The sequence below is a fragment of the Thermobia domestica genome, chromosome 10, assembly GCF_964235325.1.
Source record: "Thermobia domestica chromosome 10, izTheDome1.hap1.1, whole genome shotgun sequence".
In the NCBI taxonomy this organism is placed as follows: domain Eukaryota; kingdom Metazoa; phylum Arthropoda; class Insecta; order Zygentoma; family Lepismatidae; genus Thermobia; species Thermobia domestica.
The window spans coordinates 33,406,144-33,428,295 of NC_137463.1; the positions used below are offsets into that span (position 1 = coordinate 33,406,144).

The following is a 22,152-nucleotide window of genomic DNA, read 5'->3' on the forward strand; positions in this document are numbered from 1 at the left end:
CGAGACTTTTATGGAGAAACAATTTATCTTTCCTCATATATCAATCTATAACTTCATTCAAATCACGGTTATATGGCGGAATATCAATCGGTTTTGTTTTTGCATTCTTCAATACAATTTCAAATTACAGTTTCCCTATATACAAAGAATTAAGCTGATAATGAATACAAAATTATAGCACTCTAAACAACACAGAAAAATTCCAATGTAAAAATTCAAAAGCAAAGAATGAATGAAATCGTGTTAATATAATTACAACGTAACTACATTAGGAATAATGTATGAATTTGTAATAAATGCATTTTAGACTACAATTCTAGTTTTCTAAAAGTTTTATTTACGCTGCCTGTCATCTCATTATGATCTCTAATAATGTTTTGTTTTAAATTTTGAATTTACTCGTCACGGTCTCGTAACAATACATTACTCCAGTCATCCAATTGTCAGCGCTAATTGCATCGAATAGTAATTCATGTTCACAAAACGGAAATATATGTCAAAACAATCAAATGACGGGATACGATCAATAAGCATCATAAACTGATAGAAAAAACTTACTTTTTTAACCACAAAAAAGGAGCAGCTACACCTGAAAATCAGCTTTCGGCTTGGACAAGTGTAATATTTCTAATATATATACACTTTCCATATATATATTTCAACTCATGCAATGGTTATTTAGTAACTTTTTTCTACCTAACTTAAACAGTCTAATGGTCAAATGTATCCTTGCAAAATAATAAAATACAATATTGTCTACTAATAAATGTAGCAGCTGATTATACCTAGTATATGAAAAACTGTTTCCGGACAAGATAAGTACATATTTTCCGTTTATTTCCCTGCAATTGACATGACATTATTCTACAAATATGATTAACTCCAGTTAAGTTCATTTTCATTTAAAGAAATTATTATTCAGTACATAGAAAATATGCAGATGGCGTAATCAAATAAGTTTTTAAATCCAACATTCAAGAGGTAGACTAATGACAAAACATTTCAAACGTAAAAGTGAATCAACAGTTTAACTTATTTGTCCTTTTCATACTAACTTCGTTACACAGTAACAATAATAACTGTTGAAGAAGCAATAATATTTACATAATTTAATCATGCAAATAAAGAATAAATAATACCTCGTCCTTTCGCTTATATAGAGAAAAACTCGAATCACTGCTCCTTTAAACCTAAGGTAAAAGGTATAATCATGTTTGATTTAAGGGATTTTTACAGAAGTAGGCTCCCAGATTTGCAGGCTTGAAAAAAGTATACCCCATAAAAATTTACGCTAAAAATCAGGACAACTAAATTTACTGTATAGTCGTACTTAAGCATTTGCTTTTTCCTGAAATATCAGAATTAATAAATAATAGGTCAATACTCATCGAAAATGAGTGACAGTAGATTATTCCTATTAGGTGAGAATGGTGGCGGTATATATATATATATATATATATATATATATATATATATATATATATATATATATATATATATCGATGGTTGAGCGCCAAAAAGGCGTAACTGCAATTTTATTAGTTTAGAGGCTTAAGTGATATGTGCCTCTCTGGCACAGAACCAAATGCTAATAACTCCCTCCAAATTTTAAAATTCGACAGTTACGCCCTTTTGGCGCTCAACCATCGATATATATATATCGCACGAATGATATTAACTTACTTTTGGAGAAAAACTGGGACATTTGAGTTCTGAACGATTTTTGGAGGGACACAGTCCTGGCTAAACCGGGAAGTACTATACAGGAGGGATGAGGGAAATGTGGTTGAGACAAAAATGACTCGTTTCTTTAACTGACATAACAAACAATTAACTTCTCAGGAAATCGATTTCAATGTTTGCACTGCAATAGGAACGGACAAATGATGAAATTGATCATTCGGAAGAACGAACGTGTACCATCACATTTAATGCTTCTACATAAACTCTCCTAACATTTAGAAGCATATTCACCATATCACAAAAAGAGAGTCATTTCTGATGTGAGTTGTCACTTTTCTATTGAAGAAGCAAATGCAATATAGACGTACTGGAGAACATATCACAAATTCTGTTACTGGAGAACATATCACAAATTCTGTTACAAAGTTCAGACAGGAACCGATACATTGATTATCAAGGCAAGTCCGCAATGTTTGAACAAACAATAACCAATATCACTGTGTGTTTGGCTGTAGTTGTACTGTCAGTCGAATAGAGTAAGGTGTACAAGAGATTCGTATGGCAGTAATCGCACGAAGCTGGCAAATCATCCCCAATAATTTTCAAAACCTTGAAAAACTGAAGATCAGCGGAATGTTTGTACCATAAACCGATCATCGGACCATAAACCGATGCAATGAAACAGGGACGAATGAGGACCGGACAAGGGAAGGAAGAGTTCGCAGCGTGAGGAGCCAGAAAATTTTAAAAGCTGTGGCTGCGCGGATTCGACGAGATCCTGTGAGAAAATAGTAATGGATCATGAGCTGAACGTCCAAAATGTCGATGTTACGTGTGTTTAGAAGAGACTTAGGACTCAGAGATTATCGACAAAGTACCAATCACTTCCTCAATGCACTGCTGAAGGTCTAGTGGGAGCAAAAAGCAAAACGATTACTTCAGCGTTACGAAAATGGAGCTCATAGGGGGACCCTTATCACGGAAGAAAAAATCTTGACGATTGAAAAGCCTTATAATCGTCAAAATGTCATTATGCCTCAACATCTCAGAAAGCTCGTGAGAACACACCACGGATTCACAATCATCATCCCGCTTCAATGACGATTTGGTGCAGGGTATCCTACGGTGGCACATGAAATGAAAACGTCTGCGAAAGTGTCAAGTGACAATGTTGAAGTCACTTATAAAACTGACGACCCGCATCATGTACAACAATGAGCCGTAGAGCTTTCAGCAGGACTAAATACCAGCTCACAAAGCTACGATCACATAAAAGTAACTTAAGGGTCTTCACTACAGCGAACTTAAACTACTGCTAATTTTAGAGTTTTTCCGTAATATATTCAAAACAAATAAAAATATTCGTAAAGCAGAAACGTAGTGAACTAGACAATACGATTTTGCATGTGATACCTTTACCACAATTCACCTATCTGCTTTTGGTATGCCGCTATTTACAGAACATACGAAAAATGCTAAATCTATCTACAGTTGCAAATCGAAAGCAGATAGATGAGTTGTGATAACGGTATCACATGCAAAAACGTATTGTCTAGTTCACTACGTTTCTGCTTTTCGAATACTTTTATTTCTTTTGAAGATATTACAGAAAAACTAAAATTAGCGGTAGTTTAATTTCGTTGTAGTGAAGACCCTTAAGAGGAATATGTCCGAATTCATTACTCGGGATGACTGGTCCTTCAGCAGCACCGACCATGGATTACAGGTTGCGGTCCATTTTGGAGGGCATGATCTGTAAAAATAGGCATCTAAAACCTGTAACTGTTAAGCGTTCTCTTGTAACGGTAGAGGCAGAATTTCCCTTCGCGACTGCATGCTGCAATCAATGACTGGCCTCAAATTTCGGGCCTGTGTGAAGGTCAGAAGTGACCAGTTTACCTGTAATCGCTGCCTTTGTATCTTCCAAATATTAATGTTTAATAACTGTGTCTGTAGTTCATTCTTTGCTTTTTAACTGTATTTATGGTATGACTAGGAACTAACTTAGAAGATTTTCCCTTTACCTCTCATAACTCATACATTGATTACAGCTACGTTAATAACGACAAAATCGTGAGAAGTGGGTGTAAAGGTGTCCTTTTCTCTTCTTCTACCAAACTCCAAATGTTTCAAAACCAGATTTTATATAATATATTTAAACAATACATATTATTGTTTCAAAAGTTACATTCGCTACATCCAGAAGGCAAATATTTAATTAGTAAAATGGTCACTCAAACTACATAGAGTTAAAACTACAAAATATGCAACATACTAAATTATATTTTACAAGCATTTGTACTTTGAAGTAAAAAGCGTTGATAAAAATTAGTTAATGCTAAAATACTAAGGCTTCAATACTGGTTTCTTTCCATTTGAAAGATTATCAAGGCCGGATACGTATATTCCTTGAAATATTTCCTGTTCGAGCATCATTCGCCTGCATGTTAATGACCTTGATAGCGAAACACTGTATTAGTCACGAAAATCGAATTTTATTGTAATTTTATTCCGGAGACTTTACAAATTACACTGTCAATAGACCATGATTAATCGTACCTAATTTTTTTTTTCAATCAAAATTAAATATTTTATGCCGCACTGAACTTTTCAAAAAGTGCATTTCAGTTTGATATCTTCTGAACGGTTCGAATGATCTCACTCCATTTGGCAAGAAGACCGTCGGTAGTCTGTTTTAAAAAAGAACAAGCAATTAGGAAAACCAAAAGCGGATCAAAAGATTACGATCTTGACCAAAATTATTATTTATTATTAGAAACCACAAAATTTTTGAACAGCTCCTAAATCGAGTTTTCGTATTTTCTACGGAATAACCACATCATACTGAGTTAACTGACAGTTTGGGTTCAGCCACACTATATGTGGTTCTTCAGATATAAGGCCTACAAGAAATTTTTTGCCTGAAATATATTGGATCTTTTGATCCAAAAAGAAAGAAAATCTCGAGTAGCAGACGAATAATTACATAAGAACAAATTCTTCCATAGAAGTTAATTGAGCTACGCTTCGCCTAAACCAGAGATTTCGATCCTTTTTTTATTTGGCGTCTCTCCTTTGTAAACCCTGCATAGTTTACGACCCCCTCCTTCTTGGTTAGTGTTCATACTGCGTTTTGTCTGACAGCTTCTGCGTCTTCAGATACAGCATTAAATTCTCAAATCAATAATAATAATAATCTCATCAACTTATGTGCATACCACTGTAGTGCAATATTATTTTTATCAGCTTTGCTGTTAATAGAATCACAGCTCTTACTCAACAGTAATTGTGTTTATATGGTTAATTTAACGTACAATGTTCGTAATTTCTTTAATTATGAAGGGAGTTAATTTCTGCCAGTATTTGAGCCCCCGTTGCTCGCTCTTCACACCTCAAGAGGGTGACCGTCATGTGTTAGGAACCACTGGCCTAAACGTAACTTCTAGGAAACATTTCAGAGTGAATAAGGAGCAATTCTTTAAACTCCTTACTCATCTACTGACTAGTGCACGTGTATTTGGAGCACGTGGCCCCGGTTTCAATTCCCGGTAGGAAATTCTTGAAATCTGAATGTATTGTGGTGGATGGAATTCATTTTTAAACTGTAGATCCATATCTCATATAGCCACACTACTTAAAAGGGACTCTGAACTCCAATCCAATTAATGAATCTTTGAATAAATTGTATCTGTTTTGTTGGAACTTGGGCTTTTAATAACATATCCAATATATCTGTAGATTCCAAGTACTAATCGAATTTGTAATGTTTCATTTCTGAGAATCCTGTTTCATAACTGCCCTCCGAAGGTAGGCGAATAATTAGTACTTATTTGTCTTCTATAAAACTGATTCCTGAAAGAAATATTTAAATTAAAAAGAAAGCATTTAAGAAAGAACAGCAAATATTTTAGTACTTACAAGGGACATCACCCAATTGTCCGGCTCCGATTTCAATGAATTTTTTCTAGCTGATAGAGGACATATATGTATTATTTGTGATGACAGAAATTTTTGCCATGGTGCATGCTTTATATATATATATATATATATATATATATATATATATATATATATATATATATATTAAGAGTTGTATATGGTTATTAGAGATTACTGCAGAAGTTCCTTACTAACCTTTGTAAACGGAGCGTTAATGAAAGAACCACCATGTAGGCCTAAGGGGAAGTCGTATGGTACGTATGAAATTGACGGTAGCCATCTCGAAATCCGCCATTTTGAATTAAGGTCAAATTTTTTAAATGGTAGTATGATACATAATTTCGGGCTAAAATTTAATCAGGAAGACAATGTTGAAGCTAGTTTTGAGATACACCCATTTGGGGAAAAGTTACAGGCATTTAATTGTTCACTTACTACGTGCCAAAGTCCCTTACCTCCGCTTCTAACCTGCGTATTAATGATAATAAGTGGATAAAAGCTTCGGTAATACATATTATGCATATAGGGAAGTAATACGGTAAGAGTATCCTTGACGGCAGCCATCTTGAAATCCGCCATTTTAAATTAATGTGGAATTTGAAAAATGAAAACCATACCATGTAACACCTCATTTTAATAGCAAATTTTCCCAAACAGCCAATGGTATCCTTATTTTTGTTCTATAGTTAACCTGTATGAATTTAGGACTGCTTCTAATGTGCACCAAACGTCCATTATTCGATTTTTCAAATTGGCAACACTCCTAATTTTCACGGCATGTTTTAAGATTCTAACTGGCACTTTGCAATTGTTGCCATGGCTCATGTTTTCTAAATTTATTTCATTTTTTCAGAGTTGCGATTTGTCAGTTCATGAATAATGTTGGGATAAGCATCCAGCAATCTTTCTGAATTTTGAAGAGTTCCAATGTATTTATTTATTTTAAACTAGAATACATGAAGAACCTATGGACCTATGTAAGAAATAAAAATGAAATTATAAGAAATTGGTGTTATACGAACACAAAATTATCAGGAAATTAGCCTACATGTTGCGTAAACGACAAACAATATTTTTTAAAAAAATAAATAAAACTTTAAAGGAACAGCAGCAATGATAGAAAATATCAAAGAGGCATAATATGACTGTTCCCAAAACATTGTTTATACCATGAACATAATATGAAAACAGGTAACTTGTTTATAAAGAGGTAACTTAATTGAGTCCCCGATCAATACTGATTATAAATCTTACAAACATGAATCATCGACAACAATCGCTAGAAAACGAAAGAGTTTTTTTGTCTGACTAGATAAAAAAAATTGCCATAGAAAATAAATATAAAACAAAACAAAAGACCCTTGATTTACACAACAATCACATTCGTTTTCCTTTTTGAAGTGAATTTTCATTTGATTTTTCATCTCACCTACATAGAGAAAAATCCGTTCTCCGGACAGAGGTATATTGTACAAATATACTGTATCCTCTTGCTTACTACAGAAATCAGTACGGAGCATACGTTATCCGTATGCTACATAGGCACTGCCCTTAGATGTTACATCATGTCGTTGCAGGATGTCTGACATTTAACAGTTTTCTGTGTATCACATGCATATACTTATGTTACCTTCGTCAGCTATATATTATATACGTCCATTTGTATGTGAGATCTTGACCGCCTACATTGTATCATACGGAAAGTACGTATAGATGGAACACTTATACAGAAAGTATTATAAAACATGCGTTTTCAGTTATACGTCTGCTGTACGTTAAGTCCAAAAACTACAGGAATTACGCATGTAACCTATCTTTTTAAGTACGCCACCTACAATTATTTTCTTAGTGTACTATACAAGCTACGTCTTCCGTATTACCTGAATGCAAAGTTGGAGTTGCTTCGTTGTGCGGATTCATGTCAGTAAAAGAGTTTTTGAAGGGCAGGTATAGGAAATAAATAATTACATGGCAAGTCTTCAAAATTCAGAAAGATTGCTGGATGCTTATCCCAACACTATTCATGAACTGACAAATCGCAACTCTTAAAAGATGTAATAAATTTAGAAACATGAGCCATGGCAACAATTGCAAAGTGCCAGTTAGAATCTTAAAACATGCCGTGAAAATTAGGAGTGTTGCCAATTTGAAAGATCGAATAATGGACATTTGGTGCACATTAGAAGCAGTCCTAAATTCATACTGGTTAACTATAGAACAAAAATAAGCATACCATTGGCTTGTTGGGAAAATTTGCTATTAAAATGAGGTGTCACATACTATGGTTTTCATTTTTCAAATTTCACATTAATTCAAAATGGCGGATTTCAAGATGGCTGCCGTAAAGGATACCCTTACCGTATCACTTCCTTCTAAGCATAATATGTATTACCGAAGCTTTTATCCACTTATTACTTTAATACGTGGGTTAGAAGCGGAGGTAAGGGACTGACGCACATAGTAAGTATAAACAATTACTATATCTGTAACTTTTCCCCAAATGGGTTTATCTTAAAACTAACTTCACCATTGTCTTCCTGATTAAATTCTAGCCCGAAATTATGTATCATATTACCCTATTTTCATTTAAAAAACTTGACCTTAATTCAAAATGGCGGATTTTAAGATGACTTCCGTCAATGTCATACGTACCATACGACTTCCCCCTAGGCCTTATATGTATCTACATGGTTGTTCTTTCATTAACGCTCCGTTTACAAAGGTTAGTAAGGGACTTCTGCAGTAATCTCTAATAACCACATCACAACTCTTAAAAGTTATTTTAAAAAAAAGAAAAAGAAAACATGCACCATGGCAAAAATTTCTGTCATCACAAATAATGAATATATGTCCTCTATAAGCTAGAAAATATTCACTGAAATCGGAGCCGGACAATTGGGTGATGTCCCTTGTTAGTAAGGTAAAAGGACGTACTCCTACCCCATATTCGGTAAAGGCTACACGATGAAGCCCAAGGACTGGGAGGAGGTAAGGCTGCACACTGTCTAGACTTCGACATATATCTACGTATAGGTGGTGTCAGCTCTACTACTGTTAAAATTATTCGAATATTCGAATCATTTTTCTTCTATTCCACCATTTGTTTTCAGTATTCGAACAACTGTTCGAATAATTATTTGTTATCTGAATAATTATTCAAATTTCAATACCACTACAGTGATCGCGGTGACTCGTGAAGCCTGGTCTCTACACCAATCATACAACTGTTTTGCCTCACATGTGATGCATCAGAAGAATTCGATACGATTCGTGGAGCTGCTTTCCGAACACACACTTGAGAAAAGGTGAAACAACAGAAGTGCACAAACAATGTTGCCAAACTTGCAAGACACGGCGAACGAGCAACAAGAAAAGAACATTTAAAGAACTATAACACGAACACTAACAATTATTCAACAATAACAATAGCAAAAAATATATATAACAACAACTACAAAAGGAAACTTATCGGCAATCCGACAACACTTCATCCTCAGGAGATGTTCTTCATATAGCACGAGAGATGACACAGAAAATTTCATGAATGGGGCTTGACGACCGGGACACACCTTCGTGTTTTATTCGATACTAAAATTAGTAGATCTAGGTCACGCTTCACGACTCCGTGCGATCACTAAATTCAGCACTACGCTGCGGCTTCTTACCCTCATGCGCCCATTGCACAGAGATTGGATGAACCCGTCAGCCACACTGGAACAAGATTAGAAAGAGATGCATTTTCCGATGACCGCCCAACTGGTAGAGACGCCCTGCCGACTACGTCTCCACAGCTCATTTAGTAAATAGTAGTATCAATTATTCTAACGTAAGTTAGTACCGGTAGCCGTTCTTCCGAATCAAAGTGACTAGAACGTGTCTTTGGTGCACAAGGTATTGGTCTTGATTCCTGATGTGACAGCATCGAACACACTCTAATGGTTTGGCTTTCAATTTAAACTTTAAGGACGTAAATACAAATGAGACAATATAAATATGAAGTTACTATACACATGTGTCAATTGTCGATAGATTCAGAAACTCATGACTCTGAACATGTCCGTAATATATATATATATTATTGATGATGATTTGATACAAATACTTGTGTTCATTTTATATTTTATATTAAACAGATTTCATTTTTTCATGTTCTTATGACGGAAAATACCAAACTAAAATGCAAATAACTTGCCTGATTTCAAGATAACTACTTTCTAAGCGAGGCGAATACAGTGAAACCTCTCAATAACGGACACCAATGGGACATGAAATTTTGTCCGTTACAGAGAGGTTACAGTAATTTAATTTCTCGCAACGGTAGTTGTAAGGAGTAATATACAGTAGATATATTATGTATGAGCGTAAATACGTAAAATTCAATATGAAAATACTCTATTTAGTACGTATTTGAATTACTGGAAGGGATGAAGGAGAAATTAATTTATGTTAAATAGTATTATTGCTGGGGGACGTGTTAATATATTCGTATATTGCAAAAGATAATGCATGTATGATCATTTTCTTCCTACATGGGAGGGAAAGAGTTTTTCATTTATTTCAAATTTTCAGGACCTTCTCAAAAAATGCGTTAGGAACCAACTAACCGGCTAAACTCATTAGATAGTGTCCACTGAGAATCCTCAGTACGGTTGCGGAAAAAATATCTGTGTGTGTGTGTGTTTGTGTACTGGCGTAATGGATGAAAAGGCAAGTTATTGGGAGTGCATATGTTTGTTGACTCGCCCCAATCGCAAAGAATATCATCTTAGAGAAAGTTGCTTTACTAAGAATGTAAGAGAGGAAACATTGTTCGTTGAAAATGTTATTGTAAATCAAACAACGTTTGTTTTGTTATCTATGAAATTGTCGGAAAGATGCAAGGTCCAGAGGAAAAAGGACTAAATTTGTTAGGGAAGGAAAGATCTTTCGTATAGAATTCTTGGCCATACGACTGACCCTGCATGAGTGTTATAGCTTATTGAAGGTTTTCTAGAATTTCCCCCAGAAAGCAATTTATTGAGAGCAGAATAAAATAATTTGAAGTTCAGCTTGAAGGTGTTCTGTTTGATGGTTCACCGGTCTAGACTCATGATAGATACACTTGTGGGAAAAATACTTTTGTCTCCTGTATGTAATATATCGCAGAATCGAGAAAAATTCCTGTCCGTTATGAAGAGGTTATTGAAACGTTTGGGGGAAAAAATGGACTGTCCGCGTCCGTATCTGAGAGTGTCCGTAAAAGGGAGGGTTTTGTTATATAAAAGAACATATATTTTTGCCGGGACAAAAAAATCTGTCCGTATTATAGAGGTGTCCGTTAAGGGAGGTTTCACTGTACTAATAATAATTAGCATTGTTACGAGTACAACACGTAAAGGAGTTTGGTTAAAATATTGAAAGTAAGTTACTGGTATGCGACCAACCTAACATTAGGTACAGCTGGATTGCATATTACCAAACAAAATCCATTTATAATACCCTCTATGGGACTATACGAGGAGATATATATATTCGAATGGATCACTTTCATCAACGATAGCCAAAATTGTGGCAATCCATGAAGTATACATTGCCAAGTACGGCTGCCATAAAGTACAGCCCAGGGACATTTCTTTTTCATCACATAATGCGAAGGGCCGCGGCGAGTTCGTCCGTGAATATCGCGAGAACTTTTCGAAAGGTTTCATCGTGATGGCAGGTTTCTGCGCCCGTGGGAAGTTGTCAATGCATCGTGTGGATTCGAAAGCCAAGGTGAATGCAGCCTACTTTCAAACGAACATCATGGAACACTTTTACAAAACTCACATCCCACAGTTGTACGGCAGGGATACCCGGAAGGTGTGGATCTACATGGACAAAGCATCCAGTCACACTGCTAGCAGTTCTGTCGCGTATTATCGGCGTATGGCCACGGAGACTGATGTGTCTGCTATACCCTTCTCGTCCATACCTGTGAAGTCACCAGATGCGTTGCCGATGGATTTCTGCGCCTCTGGCCTTCTGAAACAAGGCCTCGCGCGAAGGCGTCTCACCACTATAACGGGGCTCTGGAAAGTTTGTCAAGCGGTGTGGTCAACAATTCCCTCCACACACCTTCGACGCACACTCTTCAGTGGAAATTGCGTTGCAGGGCGATAGCCCAGGCTCGTAGCCACCACATCGAGCACAACCGTTGGTGGAGGGATTGTCGTGAGCAGGTGAGCGCACAAACTTTGACTATCTTAGGTGAATTGTCCTTCTGTAGTACTTGAAATTTTCTCTCTTCCGAACGAGCGGACACACGGTAAATATACAATGGAGTTTTGGTTGGTAAACCAAACTCCTTAGCTTTTGTTTCTTTTTAAATAAATCAATCGGCCTTACTACGTCGAAAATCCAAATGCCAAAGTTCAGACATTGCTGCTTAAATCATCAGATACGGATTGATTGACTATTACGTACTTACTTAACAGGCAAATGTTGAAAATTGTTTTAGAAATACACGTTCATTCATTAGACTGACTGATTACTAATGCAGTTGCCGGACGGTTTCTTCAATGGATGCAGTGTCGACAGGAAGCATGAGGAGAGGGGACAGACCCTTCTTACTTCTCTTGTGGTGAGTTTAGAGCACTCCCACCATTTCATGGATCCTTTAGCACTCCCTCATTTTTCTGGTAGGTCAGTCCATGCACGCTCTAGATTCTCCTCACGGAACACTGTTCCCTCTGGCTACTCTTTGATGATCGATTGCTTTGTTTTACATCCACGGATCATACGAGTTTCCTCCATACACACGTATATGCCACACATGGGAAAATGTAACTGCGTGGTCCAGTTGTTTATAATGCAAACAGCCTGATCGATTGTCACAACCGCTGAACGGAAGAACATTCACATAGCAGCAAATAAAGAAGCCGGGAATTGATTTCCTATTGAAATGCAAATACATTTCTTTCTTCAACAATTTGCAATCACTACATTTTATAGGTTGCTATAGAGACGGAAGATTATATAATGCTCTTCTTTTGTATCTTTGATCTACTAAATTATGCTAGCATACATTACTTCTATAATATAAAGCTTTTCTCCTGATATGATGCGTAATTACTCTGCTCACCTTATCACTTTCTCAATCAGAGTTTGCTACCTGTGCTGCTAAAATTACTCGAATATCCATTATTCGAATAACCTTTTAAATATTCGAGTAACGAACAGTGTCAGTTTTAGCGGGTAGGCCGGGTAGACACGGACCTACCCAAAAATTTTGAAAATATATATAAATGCTAAATGATACAATAAAGAGTAAATATATTTTCCATTATTTATATTAATGGCAGATAATTACTTAACAAATAGCATCAACCACTACTGTAAAAATAATTTCCTACTGTCATTAATCAATCAAATGTGTATATGTATCCATAAGTCAAGGAGCAAACTTACTCAAAATTAAAATCCTAAAGCCGCCCCTGGTAACGAATGTCATTCGAACATTCGAAAAAAATGGACTAGACTCTATTCAAATGTTAACAGCGCTATTTGCTACTTCTCGATTTAACTGATTTACCAGCAGCGCTATCATAATATCAGATAAATATTCTTCCATAATATCAGACAAATATTCTTCGAAACATAAAACTTGAGTTCGGAAAAGGCATAACGCGTACAAGAATTACACATGAGAGAGAACAAACCTATTTTTTGTGAATAGATACGAGACGAAACAGCTCTTCGAACAGAAACAGATCCATTTTCCGAGACGAGACATTGCTTTCACCAGAGGACGAAATTTCCGGTCGCCACTGACGATCATATATTTCAGTTTGGTGATATCAGTTGGTCTTTACTTTGCCAAATACCATATCAATGGCGACCGAACTCTTTGATCTGGCTACTAGATTTACATCTGTGATATTTTGGTTTACTTTGTAAGATGAAACACTAATTTGATGTTCCGCAGGCTGGGATTCTACGCTGGATTTCTTCTTTTGGTTATTAACCTTGGTTGAATTGAAAGAGGAACACCTATACATGTACTACAACTATCTCACGAACTGAAAGTTAACATGACTACCCACCATTGTTGGACGAATTTCAATTGAATTAACAATTAATATGTAAGTTCAATGCTTAGTTGCAATTAACAATTGAAGTAAGTAATGGTCAATTGTTAACTGCAGTTCGTCATTATTCAACGAGAATGAATTGCAATTAATTTCCACAGTAATTACTTTCAATTGATTTTTTCATTAATAGTCGAAACTGTAGTTGTGTCTATATTGCACCGTACAACTTTTTCCATACATACCTAATAAATGAAATGTAAAAGAATATTTGACTGAGCGTTTGAAAGAACATACCACCACCAACCGCAACACTGACAAAACAGGAAGTAGTTGCAATTTATTAGTACTTCCGGTTTCAACGTTTATTTCCATAGAACAAAGACGTTTCGAAAGAATTTCGAAAAGTGGTTTTGTGACACAGATTCAGCGTCCCAACAACGAGTTTTGTCTCGACTTTTACATATCTGTTTAAGCCGGAAGTGGTGTATACCTACGATTTCTTACTTACAACACTGATCGCATAATGGAAATAGATAGCAATGGGCAGTTTTTTCATGAAGACTCAGTACCGCAAGAGTATGTTTCATCTCTGATTGTACTCGTTTACTGCAACAGTAAGTGATAGACAGCAATTAGAACTTCTGGTTTTAATGTTAATCTCCACAGAGCCAAAATAGTACGAGATAGCGAGTGATGGATTATTGCTATGGATTCAGCGTCCGAGGAACAGGTTTTATCTTTAATCCTATTCCTCTATTAGAACCTGTAGTTATAGATGCACTACTTCAAGTATTGCATTCGCATAGTTTGGAAGTTTACCGTAGTTTCACACTGCGCAATGAAACTCACTTGCCGACGTTCAGTATTGGTGTCCGACTTCCATATTAGACGCAATAAACTGTTGACAAATTTCGATACGCAATATTCAATAATGGTACGTCATTTATGCACCAAAAGTCATGCGGCAGGGAACATTATAACTATTCAAAGGAACTCAGATGCGAAATTACACTGCCCACTAATTTTAAGATTTTTCGTATTGATATTTGCTATTGATAGTCTCTATTTTCCTAATCGCTGATTTGGTGGCAGTCGCTGTTTACTCGGTCGTTGTTTTAGAAATCGATATTTTGTTAGTAAATTGTGTACATGACATTCATATAGAGGATTTCCGAAAGGGACACAATCACAAACATAATATCAAAAATCTGTCCTTTCCGGCTTTTCTCCTATGGGGCGAGGGGATGGTAGTTATCCAGCATTTCATGCAAGTACTTTATTTCAAATGTGTGATACAGTAACAAGCTGACATCACAATATACATACATCATCTTATCCTCAATTTTCATTGCTAACTTCAACTGCAATTAACAATTACAAGTTTCAATTGCTCCATTGCAATTAATCCCACATTTCAATTGCACCTTTGTAATTAATAATTAACAGTAACAAGTTTTAACTTTCTGGTGACCAATTAACAATTGACTTAAATTTAATTACAAATTTTATGATTGAATTCAATAACAATTAATATGAAATGCAAAGGACACACTGAAATTAATTGCAATTGAAATCAATTGCAATTAATTTTCAGTTCAATTACTCTTAATTGCAATTAATTTTCAGTGCAATTACTTTCAATTGATTTTAACTGATTTATGCCCAATACTGCTGCTTCTCACCCTGTAGGTTGATGACAATGCACACAGAAGCAAAGATTACACCTAATTTATACAATCAAAGACATTACAGCAATATCATTCAGTAAAGGTGACTACTTTAACCACAAAGGAAGATGCACTAGAAGCAAATGAAGCCTTTTTATACTTTGATTAACAAGTAGCAGGAGCGAACAGAGCTTCGATTTAAAATCAATGTATCTCAGGTCTATGAAGTGTTTTTAAAAAGTTCAATGCAAACAACAGACTTGTTAATCCAACTGCACCAATGGAAGCTTCACAGGCATATTAAATTACTGTATAATCGATTTAATTTATTGTATAATCGATTTCCTTCTAGAGTTTCCAATTATTAATACAGGGTGGAGCAGAGGAAACGCATGTTTTTTTTTTTTTTTTAAACTGCTAGTACTCGATAACGAGTAGGAGTATTGAGTTCGTGCGACCGTTGGTAGATAGCTCAGACATGCGTTTCCTCTGCTCCGTCCTGTATAATAAGGTACAACACACGAAGATTCATATGCACATGACGATTTCATTGGTACAGCTGCATTAACGTACCTGTCATTTACATTGAACTATTGTGCCATTAAAATAATAACAAATCAAACCCTATATATATATATATATATATATATATATATATATATATATATATATATATATATATATAACGAAAAGTTTTTACAGCTCACATTAAACTGAACCTCCTCTTCCTTACCAGCTGCAGCCCTTTTAACTAAAAGTCGGTTAGATTCATTCTAAATGCATTTAGACTTACCTTCTGTGTTACGGTTCTCCTGGACTGAACGATCTCCAATTTTTCCCCAGCGTTTCGTCCAATCACACTTTAGATTAAACTTTCTGCATGGATTAATTCCTTGTCGTGTTCTAGTCTAAAATTTCCACAAACACCCATTTCCCCCTCTACACCACTGCGTCCACTCCGAAAGTAAACGCTTTATTTACAAATGCTTCAACACCTGCAAAATACAAAATGAGAGAAATGATTGATAATTAAATCTATTTTAAAGCTGAAGAGTTCTATCAATAGTTCACTGTACGACGTTGTACCCAAATTGGTTAATTATTCTAAACTTATGAACAAATACGCTTATTTATACGGAAACTTTATTTGAACGAGACTGCACTTGTAAAAGTACGGAAAATCATAGAAATACATGTTTTCAAGTTTACTCAGTCACATCAATAGTAAGATTATTATTATTATTATTAAGCATTAATGGCATCTGAAGATCCAACAGTCTCTGTCGAAAATCTTTTCATCATCAACAACTGGTCCAGCCTAAAGCTTCTATTGTACGGATTCGGGTCAAATCTAAAGCTTCCTGAAATTACTACCTAAATAATAATTAGGGACGTGAAGTTTTCGTTTTATTTTATCCTTGAAATCGGTGTTATTTTTGCCCAAAATCGGTGTTATTTTCCGCGATTTAATACAAGCAAATAAGGGTTTTCAAACGCAAGTATATTGTAAACATAGAGAAAATGGTCTGTGAAAGCTAATTAAAATATAATTTTAAAATTAAGCGAATAGTTTTAAATTTTAACATCTTAAATTTAAAAGAATTAAATTATATTTTTGGAGTTACCATCTGAGAAAAAATGGCTCGATATCCCTCCTAAACTTGGATTTATTTAATGTATGATTTGAATACATATATCGACTAAAAACCACACTGCAGTGTTTAACATTTTCTTCACTTCAAAAAACAATTCACAATATACTTATCTAAAACGTAATTCATAGCATAGTGTTTCTAAACGTTTCTTCATTAAAAAAAAAAAATCAATTCACAATATAATTATTTAAAACGCAACTCATATTATCAACACACATTTTCACTTAATGGCGATTAGTAGTTTCTTCAATATTTCTTATTTTTCAAAGGACAAAATTGTCAATATTTCTACATTTTCTTTTTTAAGGTTTTGCCTCCTTATCGTAACTACGGAGTTGTATTTTCAAAAATAGCTTTCAGAATCAACGTTGGAGGCTGGCAAAGATATTGCTTCAGGAGCATAGAAAGCAAATTTTAGGAGCAAACTTCCATTAACCAACCGGTCTAAAAATTACAGGACTTATGGTCTTCTGTGAATCACATTTTTTGCAAAGGGAACTTGTGTTATTTTAATAGTATTACCGGCCAACATGGCGATTTCCCGAATCTATCGCTTTATGCAGTGCATTTCGGTGTTATTTTTTAAAAAAGTGCCAAAATCGCGTTATTTCTCGATTTAAAAACATAAAAACGGCCTTCTATCATATATTTAGGTATATCTATATACCAGGGATGCAAATAAGCAACAAAATTTTACTAGCTCAAGAAAAAAAGCTACTAGCCCACATTCCATAATAGAAATCATTTACTTACCTTCGGTATTTTAACAGTGATATTAAGAACTCGCCCGCACTGATGAAGCACTCGCCCCGGGCGAGTGGTTATTTGCATCCCTGCTATATACTTTGCCTTTTTCAAGTTTTCGATGTTATCGTTAAAACGAAAACTTCATGTTTCTAGTAATAATATTTTATATATGTAAAATATGCAAAAATTGTAACGACGTTCACTGACACCATTAAAAAAGAGAAAAAGAAATAATAATAATATTTTTAAAAAAAAAAACTTGTGAAAACATCATTGATTCAAAAACGACAGAATCATGTAAAACTACTTCTGCGACCAAATAGAGCATTTTGGATTTCGAAATTGTCATTCATTAAGGTTGCAACGAAAAAAAAAAAATACTCTCGGGCTATCTACTCCGAAAGTTAACAAATCTGTGTGAGGGATTGATGGGGAGGTTTAGTCATTATCGTCCCTTTGGCGGTAAACCTACCTAGCACTTTGATGAAAAGGTTACACTGGAATAGAAGTGGAAGAGACTTGTGAGTGAAAAAGTTATTTCAGTGTCCTTATATCCGAAAAATACCTCTCTACAAGAGAGGTAACGATTATTATCGAGCAAGAGAATTAATCTCTAATTATAGAAGCATCTTTCTAAAGTAATTTGTACATTTTTGTCTCAGCCTTTTATGAACCGCTACTACCAACTTTAATATGTTCCAGCTGTTAGATACATGAAAACTGAAACTTATACAAACTAACTTTTCTCCTTGAAAGTCAAGGTCTAAAGGTAATATTAATCAACAGAGATCAAGCAAGTCTTCCTTGTTTTACCTGTTGACAATAGAAAGCATCAGACTCTGTAATGGAGACAAAATTAAGCTTATTGGTAGTCCTCGAGTGACCGCTAATGCCTTTTGAACAGTTTCAGTGCTGATAAAATCTAGTTTAGTTTATAATTCTACTATATCTATTAATATTTGATAAACTGGAAATTAAGGACAACTGTCTCGTTACTTGATGCACATTTAATAATGAGCAAAATGTAATAATGTTTTCTTAAGAGCTTGACATACTAAAAATAATACAAAATTTACCATTTTACTTTTGCTTGCTTTTCATATGTGAAAGGAGATAATGAAATGCAAATTATCACAAACATAGATAATGTTATTCTACAACAGAAAATATGAAGTGCAGATCTGTTTAATCTTGCCATATATAGAAATTACAATGTGGTCAGAATAACAATTCCCCCAAATCTAAGTTAAGACAGCGACTAGAGGAACGAACTCAACTGCATTTGTTTACGTATCATGTTGTCTTGGAATCTTGTAAACTACTTTTTAAATAGATGTATTTAGTTTGTACTAAAGAGAATAGTTTTAACATACAGTTATCAAAATTAAATAATAATGTTATTTAAAAAGTAGTTCAGAGGATAGCAAAACAACATAATACGTAATCAAATACAGTTGAGTTCGTTCCCCTAGTCGCTGTCGTAACTTAGATTTTGGGGGAATTGTTATTCTCGCAACAACGTAATTTCTATGGATGGCAACACTGAAAATTCTACAGGTTCATATTTTCTGTTGTAGAATAATACTATCTATGAATGTGGTAAGTTGCATTTCATTATTTCCTTTCACTTATGAAAAACAGGCAAAAGAAAAATGGTAAATCTTGTATTATTTTTAGTATGTCAGGCTCTTAAGTACATTACGATTTTTTTTAACCATAAAAGGTAACGCTTGTCATAAAATAATCAAATATTTTATTTCATTTTTAATTTGGTACAATTTCGTTACGAAAACTAAAAGAAATACATTACACGTAATCCTTAAGAGTTGTTATTGCAGGGTCTTGTGACAAGATTTGCTAATTTTCTCCTTTGACAATTAGGACAGAGGGTTATAAGGAACTGACAAGTTTTTATAAGCACGCAAACAATGCCGCCTACTCTCATGACTTCAATCTTTTAAAGAAAGGAAGTTTTCTTCATTCACTACCTCTGATGATATAATGTCAAAGGTGAATTCATTCATTTTACTTCCTTTCTGATGCCTCTCGGATTTCAAAGCCTGTGCAAAGATCATATCAAATGAAAAGCTTAACATTCACTCAGACTGACTTCTGATGTTACAGAGATTTTCTTAACCAGGGCCACGTGCACGAAAAGCCATCACGTTAACCAGTTAACTATTCTGAAACCCGCAGAGTTCGGTAATAATACTCTTTACGAGAACACAATTTGGTGTCAATGATGGGGGAAGGAAGTACGCTAAGGATGTGTTCCGTTATCCGACAGCCTGTATTCAAGGAAGAGGCTATATAAATCTACATTTCCATTACAGAAAACTCTCCATTACAATACGAAAATGATGTTCTCTATGGCCGTCTATCATTCTTTCTTTCTCCTCTTTTAAGAATCAAAGTTTTCCACACTGTAATATCATTTCACGCTTTATGAAATCGATCTGAACCCAATCAGAAACGACCTATTAACTGAGAGTCGTCATTATTAAGACGACGATGCGTCGTGGTGAGACCGCTCTTCAAGTACTTTTTAAATATCGAGATCACGGAAACAAGTTCCAGGTTATTCCAGTCTTTATAGCTCACTGAACGAGGTAAACATAGACTCTTTCAATGGAATAATAATCTTTTAATGTTGCTGTATTTTTGACCACATATACACTAAAACACGTTCTCCAGCAACAAGGAAAAAAAAACAGTATTTTTCAAGAATATATCACTTTAATCCACATTTAAATAATTACTAAATAAAATTTTAAAAAAAACTTCAATTGGAAGGTTTTTACTTTGAAGACGCCATAGTTAGAGCAAACTTGAATTATGATGGGACTAGGGGTGTCATTTGGAGTGAGAGGACACGGGAAGGATTCCCCTCCCCTGAAGTTTGAGTAATACATATATTTTAATCAACTTTATATTAATATACTAATACAAAACATGTAATTCTTATGTCGGTGAAGAAACTTGCCTTCTTCCAGCTAAAATCTGAAATGGTGCTGCTGGATTGATGTTTTGTTCAGATTTGCGAAGAAAAGTTTTTGGTACGTGCTTCAGTATGAACAACCCACAATAGCAGTGTACAAAAAATTTCCCATTACCCCTCATTTCATACGAAGTTTTATTTATTTCCGATTTTACAAACGTCAGTGAATGACTGACTCCTTATCGCTTTTCCTGTTTCATGTTATGCATTGAAAACGTAATCCATATTCAAAGAGCGAAGAATTGTGTTTCTAAAACTTTTTATAGGCCTATCACTCTGACAACATTATTTCTTACCAAAACGAAGAAATATGAATTGTTATCGAACAGTCACAGTTCAAATCGATAAATCCATTAGAGTATAACATAAAAACATATATGCATTAACATAGGCTATATTAAGTGTATAAACCAAACATTTTAAACTGTAATAAATACTTATATAGGGTGATTCAAAGAAACGGGAAATTTTGAAAGTCGTGTTGGCAACAGTGTGCGTTTGGTAACACTGAATAACGTATGCCAGTTTGTTAACGACATCCTGCCATTTAGTTATCACGAATGGTTGGAATGGTGCGCAATGTGCTTTCGCGATCAAAGCGTTTTACAAGAACAATGGCGGTGTGGGCACGTAGAGAATTCTGCCGTCATTTTAATCTAGGACGCCACAATCGTGTTCCATCAGCACATGCAATTAAAATATGGATACGTAACTTCAAACAAACTGGTTCGGTAATGAAAAAGAAACCTCCAGGCAGTGTGCAAACCGAACAATGTAACAAAGAGAATGCAGGTATGTTTGCGTAGAGAAGGAGCTCACCTGTAAAATGCCATCTTTAAAAAAAATAAATTTTATGTATTCTAAAATGGCATTACTTTTACTATTAAATGACATAAATATTTTTTAAATAATTTGTTTCCATGAAATTATTTAATTTTCAAAATTTCCCGTTTTTTCCTGAATCACCCTTTATTAACACATTTACGTGTCACCTTAACATATTTTCGCCTTTTATTATTATTATTATTATTATTATTATTATTATTATTATTATTATTATTATAAAACAATGTAAATTGTACGTGATCTCACTGGCCAGATCTGGCATGAGGGCTGGGTAACCACTGGCGGCTACAGGGAGGGCATGATAGTAAGGCCGTACCCCATATTTTTTCACGAACGCAGTGGCGACATGATGATTGGACATAAGCGGATATATTAATATGTGCAGAATCTTTGTAAAAATGTTCGGACTGCGTTAATCAATTCAAATCTTACAGCTCTCATAAGCTTCTTTCGTAAACTGATAACATTGGTATCTTTAACATGTATAAACATATCAGTACAAACAGAGAAAAATTAAATCAACCTTACGGCGCCAGCGCCATATGAGAAAGGTAAATTTTCTTTTGCTT

General features: G+C 34.8%; 1 protein-coding gene across 6 annotated transcripts in view; it reads right to left on the reverse strand.

The window, feature by feature from the left end:
* LOC145662414 (USP6 N-terminal-like protein) overlaps window positions 1-22,152 on the reverse strand; it is a 318,623-nt gene that overhangs the window by 220,139 nt on the left and 76,332 nt on the right. For 5 of the 6 annotated variants that reach the window (XM_081727967.1, XM_081727963.1, XM_081727969.1 and 2 more), the window contains exon 2: window positions 16,131-16,332. The exons of the other annotated variant lie outside the window; for it this stretch is intronic. The gene's annotated coding sequence lies outside the window, so the exon portion shown is untranslated. The remainder of the gene's footprint in view (window positions 1-16,130; window positions 16,333-22,152) is intronic. 6 annotated transcript variants of the gene reach the window in all.